Raw genomic sequence first — 18,723 nt, forward strand, 5'->3', positions numbered from 1 at the left:
TTAAAGGGCATATGGAGGGAAAGGAATCGGCATAAGAGAGGTCAGAGAGGCAGGAACTGGAATCTGGAAATTTCCAACTGCCGGAAGCCAAGGGAAGAGAGACTAACTCATTCAGCGGGCTTCCCCGGCTCCCTCCTCACTCTGCCCACCCTGCCGGCTGTTACCGAGTCCATGCCTGTTGGCCCCTACACAGGAAGGTGCACAGAGACAAGAAATGTTTGTGATTTCTTTATTGATATATCCCCCACACCTAGACCAGGTCTTGCCTTGTGGGAAAATGAAAGTGCAGACCAACAAGGAAGTGGTTTCCAATTATGCAGAAAGCTAAAAAGGTGGAAGTTTGTGAGAAAAAAAACCACCTTGGATTTGGCCATTGGACACAAAAATGATGTTTGAGAGACCAATTGTAGGAAAGGTGATAGGAATACCTGGATCGCATGGCTGTTAAGAGGAGTAACTGAGCTAATACACAGAAATGTGTCCAGTACCTGGGTATAGTTAGAGCTCAGTAAATGTGAAATAACTATTGTTAAAGCCTCTAGCCTTCACTTTCAGAAGCTGGGGTGGTTAACTAATTCTTTGGAGTGGTATTATGTCTAACAGATTTGTTTACAGCTTTTCCAAGATATACCAGAGACATGTTGCCTTAAAATCCCACAACTGCAAAGCTATACTTCATGAAATGGCTGTAACAGAAGTCAGTGAAATAAGTCTGGGCTACCCAGTCCAGCCAGGGCTTGGTAGGTTTCCAAAGAACCAGAGGACAGGAGGGGAGGCTCCCTTCCTATTAAAGGGTTTCACAGAATGAAGGTGGCTGCAGCCTCAGACACAAGGCTCCTGGATTCTCTTCCTCAGTCAATCACTGCGTCAGTCAGCGAACTCGGAAGAGGAGGCCTGAGAAGCAGAGTGGTTCGAAAGATTGCCTCTGTCACTAGGATCAGATAAAGAAGAGAAAGGCTGCAGGGTAGACGTCCTTGAAGGTAGGAAAACATTGGACCGAAAGGTGGGAAAACTGAGTTCCCATTCTGAGTGCGTCACCAAATATTTGTGAATGTGACCCAGGCACTTCACCTACATGCATTTCAGTGTTGTTTTTTGTAGAATAGAAGACTGCATGAACCTCGGAGCCTCCATAGAAGATTGCAAAGATGGCCACAATTTCTCCCAGCACTGCATGCTTGCTCCCTTTGCTGCACAGTTTGGCCTTTGCTCCTATCAAGAGGTAAAAATCTCTTTCCTTCTTCTTGAATCTAGATGAGCTCTGTGACTGCTTTGATTGATAGAATGGGGTAAAAGTGACATTATGTTTCAGTCTAAGCAGTAAGAAGTCCTGCATTTCACCCTGCTGCTCTTGGGATGATGCGGTGGTGGTGAGGGCAAGCCTGAACCAGCCTCCGGAGGCGGAAAGGTCTTGTGGGGAGGGAACGCCAGCCAACGGCTGGCACCAACCACCAGATGCTTGAGTGAGGCCATCTTGGACCGCCCAAGCCCAGTTACCTTGCCAGATGGGTGCAGTTACGTGGGAGATCGCATGTGACCACAGAAGAACCGCTCATCTGACCCACAGAAAATCGCTGACCCACACAATTGTGAGAAATAAAATGGTTTCAGATTAATCCACTCGATGGAGGCTTGTTATGCAGAAAGAAACCAGTTGACAACCTCTTGTATAGTGGACATTCGAGAAACTGATGTTACTGCTCTTAGAGAGGAATCGGGTTGTGTGGTCTCTTAGTTGTGTGCTGGGGTTTGTTGCAGAGAACAGGTCTAGCGACTGTTTCACCTCCTCCCAATTTGACCTTGGGGGCTGCTGCTTGTGACATACATTTGTTGCACTGCTGTGTGTAGACCCACGAGAGCATAAACTCTGCCACCTTCCCACTATAGGGAAGTTCGTACTTTTCCTACACAGGTTTTAAGATTATAGTCTAGGAAACTAAGCTGACAATAAACAGATTAACAGGAGAAAAACCACAGCAAACTTATTAATGTGTGTATGCTCAAAAGCCATTCGAAGCATAGAAACTCAAAGAAGGAGTTGAATAGGGGAAACTTAAATACCTTCTATGCAGGACAGAGGGAAGTTGGGGGTAGGAGGGTGGTAGACACTTTAGAGGGGAAGTAAATGATTGTTAGAGGGAATGGATGAACCTGGGGAATGAAGTCTGGGACAAAGGTCCTCTGGGCTCTGGGTGTGGTTTTGATTTTCAGTCTCTTCCTCTGTGATATGAGTTTAATCTGCCTTGGTTAATAACATTTCAGTAAAAGGATTGAAGACAATTGTGCTCCTCTTTGGTGGATCAGGTCTCGGGAGATAAGCGATCCATAGGGAAAGCCCCTTCTGGCTCTTAGGGAGAGAAAAAGGATCGTGAGAAAGGGGGTGTTGGGAAGGTTAGAGAGACCTTGAGGCTGCTTCTTTAGTTCAACATGTCAAAGTACTGTACTTAAAGTATCATTGCTGAGGCTCAACAACACCCTCTTGGAACCAGACTTGGAGGACGCTGAACAAGACAGGAAGTGGTTTGGGTAACTCAGTGGTCCCTTCTCCCGAGTCACCACGTTATCAGTTCCCAATCTCGGCTGGTTCCTTGGGATGTTCCTTCAGTCAGTCAGCACTTGTGCCTCAGGACCTGTTCTAGGAGTGAGGTGGCTGGGCAAGGTGTAGTGACAAGACTGAGTGGTCCTACTTGGACAGTGGCTGACCCATCGCTGCCTTCCCTGAAGCTGTCCTGTGACATCTCACATGCTCACTTCAGGGTTTCCCCACCTAAAAACATAGAATTTCACAACTGCATTTCCTCGCCTCAGGTTTATTTGTATAAACAACACAGGAGGACCCCAGCCCTTCTGTCCTCCCTTTGATGGACAGGGGCATTTACTGTGGAGCTTTCAAGGGGGCCTGGACACCACTGGGAGCCTGAGTGTGAGCCAGAACAGAAGGGGAGCTGCAGCCTGGGTCTCTGGCTGGAGAGCCTGAGACCCTTGGCAAAGTGGGCACAAGCACACTCCCAGAGCCCAGGGATGTAAGCAAGTTGATGGAGCTCACAACTGCCACGCCTTGGGGTGGGGTCTGGGGCTTTAGGGGCCTTGGTAGCATCAGCATATGCACTCCTATTCCTGGACTTGTTGGTGCAGCTTTTTCAGGCCTCTCTTGTTCTTGTTGGCAAAACCCTGTTCTTCAGGAACTTGGGGTCAAGCCCTTCATAGATTCATGTCTTTGTGAACTGGGGTTTCTTGATATTGTTTCTGTGTGGACTGGTGTATGTGCTGATTCTTAGATTTGGCCATGTCTGCTATAATCCGGGTTCCTGAAGTGCTTGGGACCAAAAGAGGAATGAGGGAACATTTAAGGCCTGGTTAGTTCAACCTTCTTAAAACTATATGTATAAGAAACAAAGGCCAGAGAAGTTAAGGAACAAGGGTACTTGTGATAAAATTATTCAGAGCTTTTAGCTCCAAATCTAGAGCTCGTCTATGGCATTAAATGATGCCCTGCATGGCCCAAACCCTCCTTCCTCTGAGCCCTGAACTTGCCTTCATCCTTCCCAGCTTTGTATTTTAGGAAAGGGACCCATTTCTTTCTTCTGGTTCAATGTTTATACATTACTTAAGGAATCTTCAGATAAATTCCAACCAACAAATGCTAATGGTCACAATAGCAACAATATACCAGGCTCTGTCTTGGTTTTGGGAAAGACTGAAGAACTGAGACAAGATATCAACCTGTGGAGAATTTACCTTCTTGGGGAGGTGATACAGACAATAAACAAAAAAATCAAAAGAGATAATAGATGATAGTGTTATAGAAAATAAGCAGGATAATGAGATAGAGGTGAATGACTAGGGGAACATATGGGTAGGAAAGATCTATGACACCATGATATTTAAACTGAGCCCTGATTGGTGGGGAATCAATAACTCCAGGAAATCAAGAGAGCAGTGGCTCTGAGGTAGGGATAAACTTAGCTGAGAAAGAGCAGGGAGGCAGGTGGCACACTGCAGAGTGAGCAGTGGGGAGAGAGGAAGTAGACGAAGCAGGGGGTGCAGAGGCCTTGCATTAGAGGACTCCTAGAGAGCTTCCTCTTTGAGTGGGTAGCTCCTAAGTAACAGTAAGTGGGGAGCTCCTAAGTAACAGAACAGACTTCATTTTTAGAAAAGCAGTCCAACTGCTTAGCTAGAGAACAGATGTTTTGGGTTAAGAATGTAGTGGGGAAGATGGTTTATTGAATGCTAAACTGCCTGTAGAGTACTTTGTACATTTGGGCTCTAATCCTCTCTCCACTGCCTACTAGAAATTATCAAGTCTATTTTATGGACAAGAAAGCAGACAAGGAGACTGGAAAGGATAGAGGAACTTGCCCAAGGTCATACAGCCAAATTTGAACCTAGGACCATGTGACCCCATGTAGCACATGGCCTCCTAAGATTGTTGACCTACCCCTGAGCCCCTGTGTTGAATCTGTGGCTCTCTCCATCCTAGCACTCTGCATCCAGCTTGTGTGCATAGAGCAGATTTCCTCTTTTCAGCTTCCATTTTAGTTTGGTAAACTCCTCAAGGTCAGGCATGGGGTCTGTTTTGTACCATGTGTTGTGAGGGTGTGGAGCCTACATGAAGGTTCCTCCCGGGACTTGTGTGTTAGCTTTCCATTTATTGTGACAAATACCTGAGAGAAATTAACTTAGTAAAAGGAAAGCTTGATTTTGACTCATAGTTTCATGGTTTCTGGCCATGGTTAGTTGGCCCAGTCACATCTGGTCTCATGGCAAGGCCATACATCAAGGTGGAAGTGTGAGCCTGAGGAAGCTGGTCCCCACATCCAGCCTGAAAGGAGAGAGACAGTGAGAGAGAGAGAGAGAGAGAGAGGAAGAGAGAGAGAGAGAGAGAGATACAGAAAGGGACAAAAAAGGACAGAGAGACAAAGACAGACAGGAAGCAGTGGGGGCCTATGTCCCTTCAAGGACAGACATGCCCTGTGACATCACTTCCTTCCCTTCAAGGACACGCCCTGTGACATCACTTCCTTCCACTAGGCCTGGATTCTCAGACTCCACTGGTGACCCAACAGTACACAGGCTGACAAGCAAGCCTTCCACACATAGACTTTGGAGGGATACTTTCCAAGCTACAGCAGCTTAGAAGTTTTCTTTCTGAAAAGGAAATGAAACAAATCCATAAATCCACATGTGATGGGAAAAAAATCAGATGTCTTCCATGTCCCGAAGACTAGACTTTAAATTTTGACTAGAGTTTAATGTCTGAAGCAAGAATAGGTTGAGCGTAGAGAGAAAGGCTGTCTTGATGGACTGTCCAGCAGAATATGGAGTGGAGGGTACAGTATGTGGGGACTGGGGCTTTCTGGTCTCCAGAAAGGACCCCCTGTGATGGGGCAGAGCCAGTTGGTTCGTTAAACCTCAACATGGCCTTCCGGAAACAGCCCTCAAGGTAATCACTTGGCACTTTTGTTATAGATCACTTAGAACAAACTCAAACGTTAAGTGAGCCTCCTGGTTGTGTTCAGGGCCCTCTGGTCAGGACAGGAGGTGCAAACATTTCAGTTACTTTGAGAAAGGAATGTTCTCTTTTCACTCCTCTGAATGTTCCAAGAAAAATGTTTCCAAGAAATACGGTCTTCCTGTGGGTGGGGCCTCTCAGAGGTGAGAAAGATTCAGGCCATCGTTATTTTTTTGAGGTTCCAGGTATATCAAAATTTGAATACCCAGGGGTGTAGCTCAGTGGTACAGCAAGTGCTTGTTATGCACAAAGGTCCTGGGTTTGATACTCAGAATCAAAAATAAAAGAAAACAACAACAACAATAAAACCCAACAACTGAATGAATGTTACAAGACAGCTCTAGAAATGGTAGTGTAGGGCCAGGGATTTAGCTCAAGGGTGACGCCACCTGCCCTGCAAATACAAGGTCCCAAGTTCAATCCCTGGTACCAAAAAAAAGGGGGGGGGTTATTTTAAGTGTTATTTTATGAACAAATTGATTACTTTAAACATAAAAATACAATGTGATGTTATTGTGCTAGTAACAGTATAACTATAAGACCTACAAAAATATTAGTTCTGGTGCACTTTGAGCAGTGTGGCTGAAGAATGGCACATACATTTCAAGGTGTGGACATCTTCTGATCTTGCCAACTACAGCTGATTAGATAAGTGGATGAAAAAGACCATCTGGAGATAATGTCAGAGGGGGGCCTTGTGTGGTGAGGCCCAAGGCCAAATGGCCATGCAATCCAGCGTCTGGTTCTGTCAGCTAAGGCTTGGACTCTTACCAAGGTGATGTAACCATGGAGCAAATAAACCCTACCTGGGTGAGACCCTGATCCTGTCCTGTGACCCCCTTAAAATATCACATCCTGCCATTTTATGTAGAGCAGCCCACTGTGGACACGTTGAGTGCTCCTCCAGAAACTTCTGGGCTGACAAATCAAGTCACTGGTAACCAAGCTAGGACGCTCAAGGTATCTTTCAAACATTCTGTTTTAGAAGATGGCTACATGACAAGGAGGAATGGGCTTGGTGAGCAGAAAGGCAGCGTGAAAGAGCAGGGGCATGTTAGGGAGGACACTGGGTCTCATACACAGCTGTACATGCTCCCGGTTCTAGGATGCCAAGTCTCCTGTTTGGTCTCACCAGCCTTCTGCCATCCCTGTCTTTCCAGGCTCTGTTTCATCACTACTTCTCAGTTTCCAGCTTTTTAAACTGTGTATCTGGAACCATTCATGGATCATGAAATCAAATTGGTAGGCTGCACGTAACATCTCCTAAGCACACCAGAATAGAAAATATCCAAATACATCACAGATAATTAATGTAAAATAAAGGTGGAAAGAGCTACTGTTTTGTGAAACTTGTTTCAATTGTGTATATTGCTGTGTGTTGGGTTTAGATGTAAATTTCACTTTGTATCATAGGTTGGAGACAAAGTTTTCAATCCACTGTTCTGGGCAGCAGATTACAGTGTCACCGCCCTCTACAGACCTCATGCTTCTAAGCAGATTCACTATGGATAATGCTTTGCTCTGAAAGTTTGTCCCTCCTGCCAATTCCTATGTTAAAATGCTAATACCAAAGGTGATAGTATTAGAAGCTGGAGCTTTGCGGAAGTGATTATGTCATGAGGATGGAGGCCTGAAGAGCGGGATTAGTGCCCTCAAAAAAGAGACCTGAGAGAGACCCCCGGAACAATCTGCCGTGTGAGAACCTGGCAAGAAGGTACCTCTTATGAAACAGTCAGGCCCTCAGCAGACCCTGAATCTACCAGCAGCCTGATCTGTCTCCAGAACTGTGAGAAGGGAATGTGTCATTTATAGGCTACCTGCTTTATGATGTTTGACGTTAGCAGCCTGAGTGGATTAAGACAGTAGCCTAATGCTTCGGGCCATCCAAGGCTGTCTATAGGGTGAGCTGCTCTTTAGCACGTCAGCATCTTAGACACTCTCTGGCCTAGAGTCCTATTTCACAGGTAAAGGGGCTGGATCTGAGAAAGAGTAATAGTAATAGTAATAGAACCAGTTCTCTGATTATCGTTTCCCTGAGTCCCCTTCCAAGGCTCTTTGTCCTTATTTTATTTTCTTGATGTGGTCCTCTATTATGATATAGCAAATAATAGCAGAAAAGATGGGGATTTGGATCAGAAAACTTGGATTTTAGTTCTAAACCCATCACTTCTTACCTGTGTGATCATATGTTCAAAAATCTTAACATTTCTGCTGCTCAGTTGTATCCAATGTAAAAAAGGATAATGATTTTACTAGATTATGACTTAATCTATGTAATGGAACTTCTTAAAATGTGAGGCATTATACCTATGTTCTAATAATGATTAATTTTTTGCTCTTGAGTATCCATGACAATTATTCAATAAATATGTATTTAAAATTTTTTTATTTTAATCTTTTTATTTTGGTTTCTTATTTTATTTTTTATTTACTTAATTTTTTGTTATTGAGACAGGGCCTCAATATGCAGTTCAGGCTGGCCTTGAACTCAAAGCACTCCTCCTGCCTCAGCCTCCTGAGTGCTGGGATTACAGGCATGCACCACCACATCTGGCAAGAAATATGCATTACTTTGAGAAGGAAGTCACATTATCAAGACTCACTCTCTTAGGAGTATTCACTGCCACTTTCCAGGGGAGGATGTTATCTCACCCCAGCATGTCCTTCTACCCCCACCAGAGTCAGTCAGCTTAAACTAGCACAACGGCACTGCGTCACCCAGCGCCCTGTCCATGGGACGTCAGGCCTGGTCAGCCTGTGGGTGCACAGGAGGCCCTAAGACAGTGGATGACCCATTGCTGACTTGTTGAGCTCTGCCTGCTCTTGTGGGAACTCCGCGCCCTTCCCCTCAGTCTTACCAACACAGTCTTCTCTGGTTACTCCCGAGTTCCGAGGTGTACCACATTCCTGGAGAAATTCCTTCTCATCTCCGTGCCAGGCCTCGAAGGGAAGAAGAGACTGGGTTCAGAATATCAAAGTTCCACAGGAAAAGATTCCCTTCCTTCTGATTTTACACCAAAATCTCCCCCTTGGCTCCAACACTCACAAGCAGAGCCAACCAATCCATAAGCGTTGATTCCCTAGGAGGAGGAATTTAATTGTTTATCATGTGTGTGTGAACTTCTACTTGCTCGGGAGGATCTGCACCCACTCTCACTCCTGCAGGCCTGATCATGGCCCAGACCTTCCTTTGCTGCGTTCAAATTGTGATTCTTATTTGCATTTCAGGGATTTTTAAAGCTATGATAACTGACCTGCAACACCTTAGCTTTCTCCACTATTAGGGTGTTGTTCTCGAAACCCCTAACCACACCTTCATCTTAGCCATTAATGCACAGCGTGACTTCCTCCCCTTTATGGTGTTTCCTGAGCTTCTGGTAACTGATTCCGCTTGATTAGAAAAAAAAAAGGCTGTAGTTTCCTACAAAGCCTTGCCCAACACCTTCTAGGACCAAAGCACAAAACACTTCATTTTCTTGATCCACACATGTAAATCCGAAGCTGTCATTTCCACAGGAGCTCCAGGCATCACCAAATGGACAAGCCCCAAGAGCCGCTGCACCTTTCTGGACTTAGCAAACTGATAGCATGTAGGAGGTGACTTTGGCCAGGGGCTGGCTGGTCAGGGCAGGTCCTCAACTGTACCTGAAAATGATGGAGGTGCCCACAGCTTTTGGAGTTGTGACACCCTATCAGTGGTGTATTTAATCTCCCTTGCCTTCTCAGGGCACAGTGTGGATGTGGCATCGGTGTAGGGGTATAGGGCGTTAACAAATTACAATCAATTTTTAAATTTAAAAATATGAAGCTTGGATTTAGTTTTAATTCTCCCAAAGATCACTAATTGTTCTCCCTCCTGGTGATTTTTCGTGTATCTCAATTAGCGTTGTACATCATCTACATAACTTTATCGTAAGTGATTTCTTTAACGATTGAATGTTGTGATAGTTCACTGTTGTGAAAATTGGAGTAAGAAACACCCAGCTGACTGGCTTAACATCCTGGGTGTGACTGAATGGATTTACTGAGGACAGAGGTGGGAATGGCACCAACCAATAGGCTTGTGGCCTGAATGGAATGAAAAGGGAAAGAAGGAAGTCTTGCTGTTGTTTCTTGGGAGGAGCTCCAGACTTCACCATCGCCTTGGACATCCATCTCCAGGCTTCAGCCCAGACTCCAGCCTTCCAGCAAAGACCCTTCAGTTTCCTGATGCAGACTGGCACTGGACTCCACAGGGAGCTCCTGGCTCTTGCCTTTTGACTGGATCCTTTGGCTCTCCAGCATGCAGATGGGCTTTCTGTTCTCTTCCATACCTGACTCTGCAGGCCGCCATTGTAAGCCTACCTTGTAAAGCCACAATCAAGGAGCACTGACTGATAAAGATTTTGGTACCAGGAGTGGCTCTAGAGAAACAGAATTGAAAAGATGAAATTCTTTAGTGGTTTCTGGAGTTGGCTCTTTAAATTGATGAGACCTAAAGATGCCATGATCTCTTCCTCTGATAATGGGTAGAGTACTGATAGTTCACGGTGTGAACTGTTTAAAGTAATACGCAATGTAGATCCATTTGATTAACCTAATTCACCACTTGTGAGATGTAAGGAATTTAGTGACTCCATACAGGATACTTCTGAATATTTTTGGCACAATGGGAAATATAATGATGCTGGCTGTTGCTTTTAGCATCTTTGGACAAACTAGTGAAGGAAAATAATGAGCTCAAAGCATGCATAGAAAATCCAAAGTCTTCTGTGAGGACAAATTAATAAAGGAAAATAAGGAGCTCAAAGATTCCAATCCCAGCTCCCGACACACAGAAAGAAACTAAAAGTTTCTAAGTGCGTCCTGGAAGAAGATCTTCTCTCCTTTATCCACAGGCCTGAAAGTGCAGAAACCCAAACATAGGCCCTCATAATTCAATTGGCTGAAATACAGCGTTAAGTCTAATGCTCAGCCTGGAGGGGTTTCTGAGGTAAAGCCAAGGGCACTGATTGGAGAAGGATGGGATCCCATAAACTGGGATGGTGGTTTGGGGGGATCCTGATGAGGCTGAGGATGTTGATCTCCTAAACTCTGGTGAGAGAAAGAGATTTCCCCACCCAGCGTGGTGCACGCATCCCACTCCCACCTGCTGTGGTATTGGCCTCTCCTCCTCTGCAGTACCTGAGGAGACTAATCTTGTGTTGACCAAGCCTGATAATGCCGACACTGCGCACGACCACCCTCATCATGCATTTCTGCCTGTAGGCCTATAACTAAGCTCAAATCACAGAAGGGACCTAAGGGCAAGGTTCACATTGTAGGCCAGGAGGAGGTCTGCTATTCTCCCAAAGAACCCGAGTTTTCAAACTCTTATAAGCAGACCTGATGAGGCCTGAGGAGCAAGTGAGAATGGATTTTATGAGTGTGGGATAATGGTGGCAAAAACATGCACCTGGACCAGGCTGAGGTTTTCAATATGGCCCTGTTGAGTAGAGATTTTGAATTTAACTTTGCAGGTCATGGAGTAAAAAATGATGGTAATAGTTTACTTGACTGGTTGGCACAAGTATGGATCAAAAGATGGCCCACTGTGAACGAGTTAGAAATGCCTGATATTCCTTGGTTTTCTGTTGATGAGGGGATTCAGAGGCTTAGGAAAATGGGAATGCTGGAGAGGATTTGTCACGTTAAACCTAATTTCTGAATTGGGATGATCTGGAAAGTGTACCCTTCACCAAAACCATGAAAACCAGATTCGTGAAGGGAGCACCAGCATCCTTGAAGAGTCCCTGTCACTGTTCTTCTCTGTATGCCATATCCTACAGCGGCGACTGTAGTTACTCAATTGGGCAACTTAAGGGCAATGAGTTTAATCAGCTCCCTGAGTGGCGGGGGTTAAGTGGCAGCAGTCAACTGCCAAAAACAAGGTTGACATGTACCTTAATGTCATGGACAGCAGAAGCCGAATGAGGATCGAAATGGTCTGATGTGTGTAGACCTATGGCGTTGGCTGTGGAACCATGGTGGTCCCCAGAGTGAAACAGATAAGAAATCTACTCAATCTTTACATGGTTTATAATAATCGAAAAAAATTAAGGGCAAACAAACAGAAACCTACCTCAAATAGTAACAGAGAAAGTAACTAAAACAATTGAAAATTGGGTCAGTAAAAATATTTGACCGTTTTGAGCAAGTGTTAAGGATATAAATATGGAATTCATGGAGAAGCAAGCCATACATAACTCTAAGCCATAAAGGAATTGATTGAACAATTTGTCTCTGAAACTCATTCAAATGAAGAATGTGCTCCAGGATAGTTGTATTGAAATAGACGAACAAATTCAAAGCATCATATGAGTTAACAGGAAATTCTTCCAATATATGCAGTAAAATGTAGTTGAAACATTATTTCCAAATTGATCATGCCATATAAATTCTGCTAAAAATGAGTCCAATAAATAAATGAGCTATTCTCTTCTTACGGTCCTGCATTTTGTTACATTTGTCCCAATTGAGTATTTATTTAAAATGTGCCACATAGGATATGCCACAGAAGTTGGTATCATTAGGGCTAACTGACCATGATGGATACCAGGGAGAGGGTGAATGTACTATATGCCGGCCACAAATGAGAATGAGTGCTTCATCCAGGCTGAACTATGTACTGCAAGATAAGCTGTACAACTCGAGCTGAATGGTTTCCATCAATTTCCAAGTCACCAATTGCTGGTGAATGGGTAGTATCTATACTTTGAAAAATTTTTCCCTCCTCACTAATTTGATCTGCAGAACAGAGACCAATTGTTCAGTTGAAGAATCAACTGAAGAATTTGACTTGCAGGGACAGATTGTTTGTTTAACTGGTCCCCATAAAGATCAAACATAATACTTTGAGGGTGCCAGATAAATGGGGGCATGAGCTTCAGCTGGTGGATCTCAGAAAGAGATCCTAGAGGAGATTAGTGTGTTAGTCACTTTTCCATTGCTAGGATAAAATTCTTGAGACCTGAAACTTGAAGAGAGGTTTATTTTTAGCTCATGGTTTTCAGAGGGTTCAGTCAATGGTTGGTTGGCTCCAAGGCTGAAAGGCATGGTGGAGGGAATCATCTCAACTCATGGCAGCCATGAAGTAGAGAGAGAGAGAGAGAGAGAGAGAGAGAGAGAGAGGGAGAGAGAGGGAGAAGAGGAACAGGAGGAGGAGAAGGAGGAGGAATAAGCAGAAGCATCCAGGTCACACCCTTAGTGACCCACCTGCAACCAGACCCCACTCCTAACAGCACATTCAGCTACCAGAGTCATCAATGGTCCAATCTACTGATGAGCATAGCAGCCCCCAGGATCCTTCCACACAAGAGATTTGACAGGGACATTTTAGATCTAAACGATAGCAGCTGGATTTGAGGGAAGTCTAAGGGATTGGTAAGACCTTTATAAGAGTTTCGTAAGGAAAGAGGTCACCTAGGTGGAAATTCAGAGACATATAGGTTCCTGGACTCAACCTCATACCCCCAGGAGCTGAGGGCTGGCACGTGGCCTTCTGTTGTGCACCCAGGGCTGAGACCTACCAGGAATGAAGGCTCAGTCTGTTCAGACACCAGGAGCAAAGACATCTCGGAACAGCACCTCGGGGCCTGGGACTGTGAGCACCAGCTATTTCTCCCTCTTCAGAAGACCAAAGAGGAATGAAATGAAGCTCAGGGACTTGGTGTCCTTTGAAGATGAAGTTGAGAGACGTAAAGGTTTTCATCCATTGTGACAAGGAAAGGCTTTCTCTGGAACAAGGAAAAAAATGCAGTTAAAAATCCGAACCAACAAAACAGCACAGAATCTCATTTGCCTATGTCAGAAGTTGACAAATTTTTTCTGTAAGAGAAAGTAAATATTTGCAGCTTTAAATACCACATGGGCTCAGTCACAGCTATTAAAAACGCCATTGTAGTACAAGAGCAGCACGAGACAATATGCATTAGACAACATGTAAGTGAATGAGCCTGGCTGCGTTCCAGTAAAACTTTACGGGCACCGAAATCTGGATTTCACACAACTTTCACATGTTACAAAATATTAGTTTAAAAATTTTTTTTTTGCCAGGCATGGTGGTGCACCCTGTAATCCCAGCACTTGGGAGGCTGAGGCAGGAGGATCACCACAAGTTCAAAGCCAGCCTGGGCTACATAGTGTGTTCAAGACCTGCACTATAAAGTGAGACCCTGTCTCAAAAAGTTAGTCTTTTAAAATTTGTTTTCAACTGTTCAAAAATGTAAATTATTATTATATAATATATTACATAGTCTATATTAATGTATAATATATTATATTACATATATTATAACCCCAATGCCCATCAGTGTGTAGGGCATATACAATAGAATATTATTCAGCCTTTAACCTTGAAGACCTTATGTGAGGTGAAATAAGCCAGTCACAAAAAAGGGTAAATATTGTATAATTCCACTGCAATGAGGATCTTGTTAAATTCATAGAAACAAAAGTAGAAGGAGGTTGTCAGAGGCTGGAGAGAGGAAGGGAGTTGTGTTTAATGGATGCAAACTTTCAGTTTTATAAGACCACTATGTTCTGGAAATCAATGTCACAATAAGGTGAATAAACTTAACACAACTTAATGATACACTTCAAAACAGTCAGCAAGGCAAATTTTGTTATTTTCTAAAGCTACAATTAAAAAGTAAGTTCTTTATCATAAAGCCATCCAGAAACAGGCAGCGGACCTGTGGGCAAGTTTTGCCAACTTGCCAGTCTGAGGGTCCAAGAGGTGGTCCCAGTCTGCTCCTCAACTGTCCTGCAGGAGATACCTGTATGGACACACAGGAGGGAATGCCAATTTCCACAGCTGTTGCCCTGCAAGTCTGTAAAATTTTTTTAAATACTCCTTTAAATGAAATTCATGAATGCTGTTAAACCCTGCCCCTGGATACATGTTTTAATGTAAAATTGGCATTCACTGTAAAAATCAGTAAAAACTAATGCCTGCTCGGGTTCAGTGAGGGTGAATAATTCAGTCAAAGCCACAGAGCGAGAACAAAGCAGGTATGGGGCTGGACCCCAACATTCCCCATTCCACACTGGCACTTTCCCAAGCCCTAACCCCTACCCAGCCCACAGTATTGACCCGGTCCTCGAAGTAACGGTGGCAAACCACTTTCGAGTTTCTACTCCCGGGGTCATCAATCAAACCTTTCAAATATTATTTATTCTTTGTTCTAGAATATTTTTGTTTTATTCTAAAGCCCATTTTCTTCTCCTACTCTCACTATGCTTTCTCATCTATCTGTAATTCTAGACAATGGAGCAGCAGATCGTATTACTGTATCATTTGTTCTCCCTGCCCAGTCCTCCTGACAGGAGACCTGGCCTTAATGCTTTGCTCTGCCACTGGAATGTAAGCAGAAGAGAGAGTGAGCCGCTCCTTAGCAGAGGTGTTAATAGGAATTGCATGTTATTAGGCCAAACTTTCTCCTCTTAAGCTCTTTATCCTCCCAGGGAACCACATGTCCGAAGTAGTGTCTGTTCCTTTAGCCTGGGGCCCAGGATGAGGAGACAGGGAAGCGGCCACACACTTGGCCTGCAGACCGCAGCCAAGCCAGCCTCGCTGGACTCATGTGTTGCTGGCCTCGACCAGAATTCACTAATAAGAAAGAGTGCAAGATGAAAAGGAAGACTTTATTTGAAAAACAAAAACTCTGCAAACTGGGGGGCACAGCCTTTGGTACAAAATGAAAGTGCGTTCTGAAGGAACAAAGACAGGGTCCAGTTCACCCAGAAGTATTTCCCGCCCAGATTAGCGCCCTCTCTGCTCATGCAAATGAGAGATGCAAGCATGCCCATTCCTGATTGGCTGATATTTACAGATGACTCTAGGTCATAGTTCATTGGTCAGGTCTGGGTAGCAAAATGAGACTTTTAGAAGACTGCTCACTTCAGTTTAACTGACTTAAGAACATGCAAAGGCAGGGCCAGGGATTTAGCCCAGTGGTGCTAAATCCTGCTTTGCAAGCACACAGTCCTGAGTTTGATCCCTGGTACCAAATATAAATAAATAAATAAATAAGTAAATAAAACATGCAAAGGCCTAAAATTTTGATTTGTGGCACCTCCAAGTATTAGTCAATGCTCCTTTGCTGGGATGAAATACTTGCTATCCACAATTTAAAGATAAAAAGGTTTATTTTGGCTCATGGTTTTGGTCCATGGTGGGCTGGTTCCAAATAAAAAACATCATGGTGGAAGAAAGCTGCTCCATTCACGGCATCCAGGAAGCAGAGAGCAAGAGAAGAGCCAGTGAGAGAGACCTCCCTCCACAGGCCCAGCCCAGGGAACTACCCCTCCAACCAGGCCCCACCTCCCAAAGCCGTGTTCAACTGTGAACCTAGCAGTGAACTGGCCACTCATGAAGTTAATGCCATCATACCATCTCTAAATACATGGACTTTCCTGGGGACATTTTTGATTCAAACCATAACACTGCAGAGAAAGAATACATGCTTCTGACAGCCCCAGCTCAATAGCCAAGGGCTACCAGACTTCATTCTGAATTTAGGCCCAATTAGCCACCTGGAACTTTCCTGGGAGATTCCGCTTTCCTAAAATTCACACAACTAACTCTAGCAGTTGTTTGCTATACAGTATTATCCCAGCATGCGCTAATAGACCTCTTCTTGAAGAATCTCAATACATCGCACAGACGGATGCTCATTTCTCAAACCCACAGATCTTGTGCCCATCATCTCTGGTGAGCTCTTAGCAGTTCTTGTCAAAGCCAGGACAGCTTTCTCTGAGCTAGCAGAAATGTATGACCTTAAACGTTCACTTGTCAGAAAGAGCTCCAGGAGAAAACTTGCTCAGAATCCACATAGTCCTGATTCCTGACAGTTGATAACAAAAGTATAGAAACAGGAGTGTGGATCACGAGGTACAAGGTACCATACTTCTTGGCTGCTTCTTTGATAGTGGGAAGGAAATCATGGAAAACAAAGTTTTCTTTTAGAATGCAAAGAACAGAAGCTGCAAACAGCTGAAAGTACAAGTTATTCCCTGGGCTTTGGGGAAGATCAGAGTCAGCTCTGAATTATTCATTCATACGAAGAGATGAGTAGTGGTGTGGACGATCCAAAGCACTAGAGAAACTTAAAGTTCTTCTCAGGGGCTGGGAAACTGCAAGTTTTCTCCCAAAATATATATAAAATGCTTCATAGAAGGAGGAGTTTATTTCTCCACAACAATCAAATAACTTGATGAAAATATGGGTCACCTCTGCTTCCTTATACATTAGGGTTCTACAAAGATTTCTCCTGAAAAATAAAAAGCACAGAAATCATTGACTTAAAATACACTTCTGTTTTGGCTTTGACATCTATTTATTTCAAAGACAAACTTTATTTTTCAAAAGCAGCATTAGGTTATAGCAAAATGGAGCAGAAGGTCCAGAGTTCCCATACCTCCACTGCTCCCCACACGAGAAGCCTCCTCCATGGATGGATGATTCCATTAACAAGGGTCCCTATGCAGCGGTTCATTTGTTAGAAATGATGACCCAACCCTGAGTTCAAGCCACTGAAGTCTGCCATTTACCTTAGGTTCACTCCTGAGGTTTTGACAAACGCGTGGTGACAAGTACCCACCATTATAGATCACTCCGAGCTGCTTCACCGCCCTAGCTCTCCAGGGCTCCACCTAGCCTAGCCCTTTCTCTCCACCACAAACCCTGGCCTCCACCGATCCTTCCACTGTCTCCATCTGCCCTTTCCACAATGTCATAGAGTTAGAATCACATGGTATGTAGCCTTTTCAGACTGGTTTCTTCTAAGCATACAGTTTCTAAAATAAAACAACATGAGTTCTTAATTGTGTGTGTGTGTGTGTGTGTTTCTGAGCAAGATAATAAGCTTACATTCTCCCAGTCCACACACAGCTGGATCGTATAGGGGCGCAGTGTCGGTCCTGCTGACTTGGGGTTTAAAACAATAATCCCCAAAGTGGAAAATTAGCTGTGGAAATAAAGGGTTGAGAAACAGCCCTCTTTCCCAAACCTTCTCCTGCTTCGGTCTCCTACCTGAACCCCACCCATAGCCCCGATGTTTTCTCCTCCTTCTCAGAGGTTTGGGGGACCCTGTCCTACCTAAGTGGATTATCCACATCAGCCAGGGAACAAAAGTGTTGGACCTATCAGAGAGGTGTTCTGATAGGCAATGGGGAGGGACATAGTAACAGCAGTAAAATACAATCCTTGCCCTGTAGAACCTCAGGCCATAATAGTAGCCAGCGGTTTGTAAACAAATAATCTTTCAGAGAGATTGCAGAAATAGAAACAAGTCAGGTGGAGGAAGCATTAGAATGTGGTCTTTTTGAAAGGACTCAGGCCCTGCCCTCAGAGAGTCTGGTTTAATTAATTGGTCTGGGTTGAGAATGTTGCTGGCGTGTGTTCAAAGCGGTCCCCGGGCGACTCTGTTAGCCAGGGCTGAGAAACACCCCAGACAGACAGAGTCAGGGACCTGGGGGGTGAGGCCCAGCGCCCAGGGTTTTAACGAGCCCCTCAGGTCAGGCTGCCATACGTTCAAGTGTGAAAACGCCTGGTGTGGAGCGCAGACAGGGGCCTGGAAGGTTCTGGAAGGCTAGCATTTGGAGCAGAGGGACGAGCCCGAGGGGCTCATCAACAGGCTCCCTAGTCCCTTGTTGCAGACTTGCAGACCCGGCCGGGCGGAGCTCTCCCCTAAGCCTGGAGGAGCGTTTGGGGACCAAAGACGCTCCCGGGGAGCCCGGGCTGCTGGTCAATGCGTTGCCACCTGAGCCCCTGAACGCAGGAAAGGTTAGGCCCCTGTGAGCCCACAGTGGGTGACCAGAAAGGGCTCTTCCTGGAGAATCCTAGCTCGCACCTTGCGGCTCTTCATCCTTCACCCCAAATTCCAGACGAGAACGCATCCAGCCCCATTCCCAGCCAGACACTGCCTCGGCCTCGGCACACCAACCTCTTCTCATCCCACACTTACGCTTCACCCACGATCAAAGCAGCCCTTTCCCGGAGCAACGCCATAGGAACCCCCCTCTGCGGCTCGGGTGCTCCCCGCCCCCCAACTATGCTAGCCGGTGGAAAACAGCGAGTCCAGCCGCCTCGTATCCGCCCCCCTCTGGCCACCTCCCCTGCAGGGCGCGACCCGCCGCGGTGCCCCGCGCAGGGACCCCGAGGGATCCCCGCTCGGCCGCAGCCCGGGGTC

General features: G+C 45.1%; 1 long non-coding RNA gene across 1 annotated transcript; it reads right to left on the reverse strand.

Annotated features, from left to right (window-relative positions):
* Window positions 1-7,921: 7,921 nt before the first annotated feature.
* Window positions 7,922-18,681, reverse strand: LOC110349127 (uncharacterized). The gene is made up of 4 exons (XR_002394881.2): window positions 18,499-18,681; window positions 13,060-13,266; window positions 8,371-8,452; window positions 7,922-8,062 (listed from the first exon to the last, which is right to left on the reverse strand). It is a non-coding gene; the product is annotated as an uncharacterized LOC110349127 (long non-coding RNA).
* Between the last annotated feature and the right edge of the window lie 42 nt (window positions 18,682-18,723).

This window comes from Heterocephalus glaber, unplaced genomic scaffold, assembly GCF_053883595.1.
Source record: "Heterocephalus glaber isolate CG9 unplaced genomic scaffold, H.glaber_assembly_v1.0 deba00001572, whole genome shotgun sequence".
In the NCBI taxonomy this organism is placed as follows: domain Eukaryota; kingdom Metazoa; phylum Chordata; class Mammalia; order Rodentia; family Bathyergidae; genus Heterocephalus; species Heterocephalus glaber.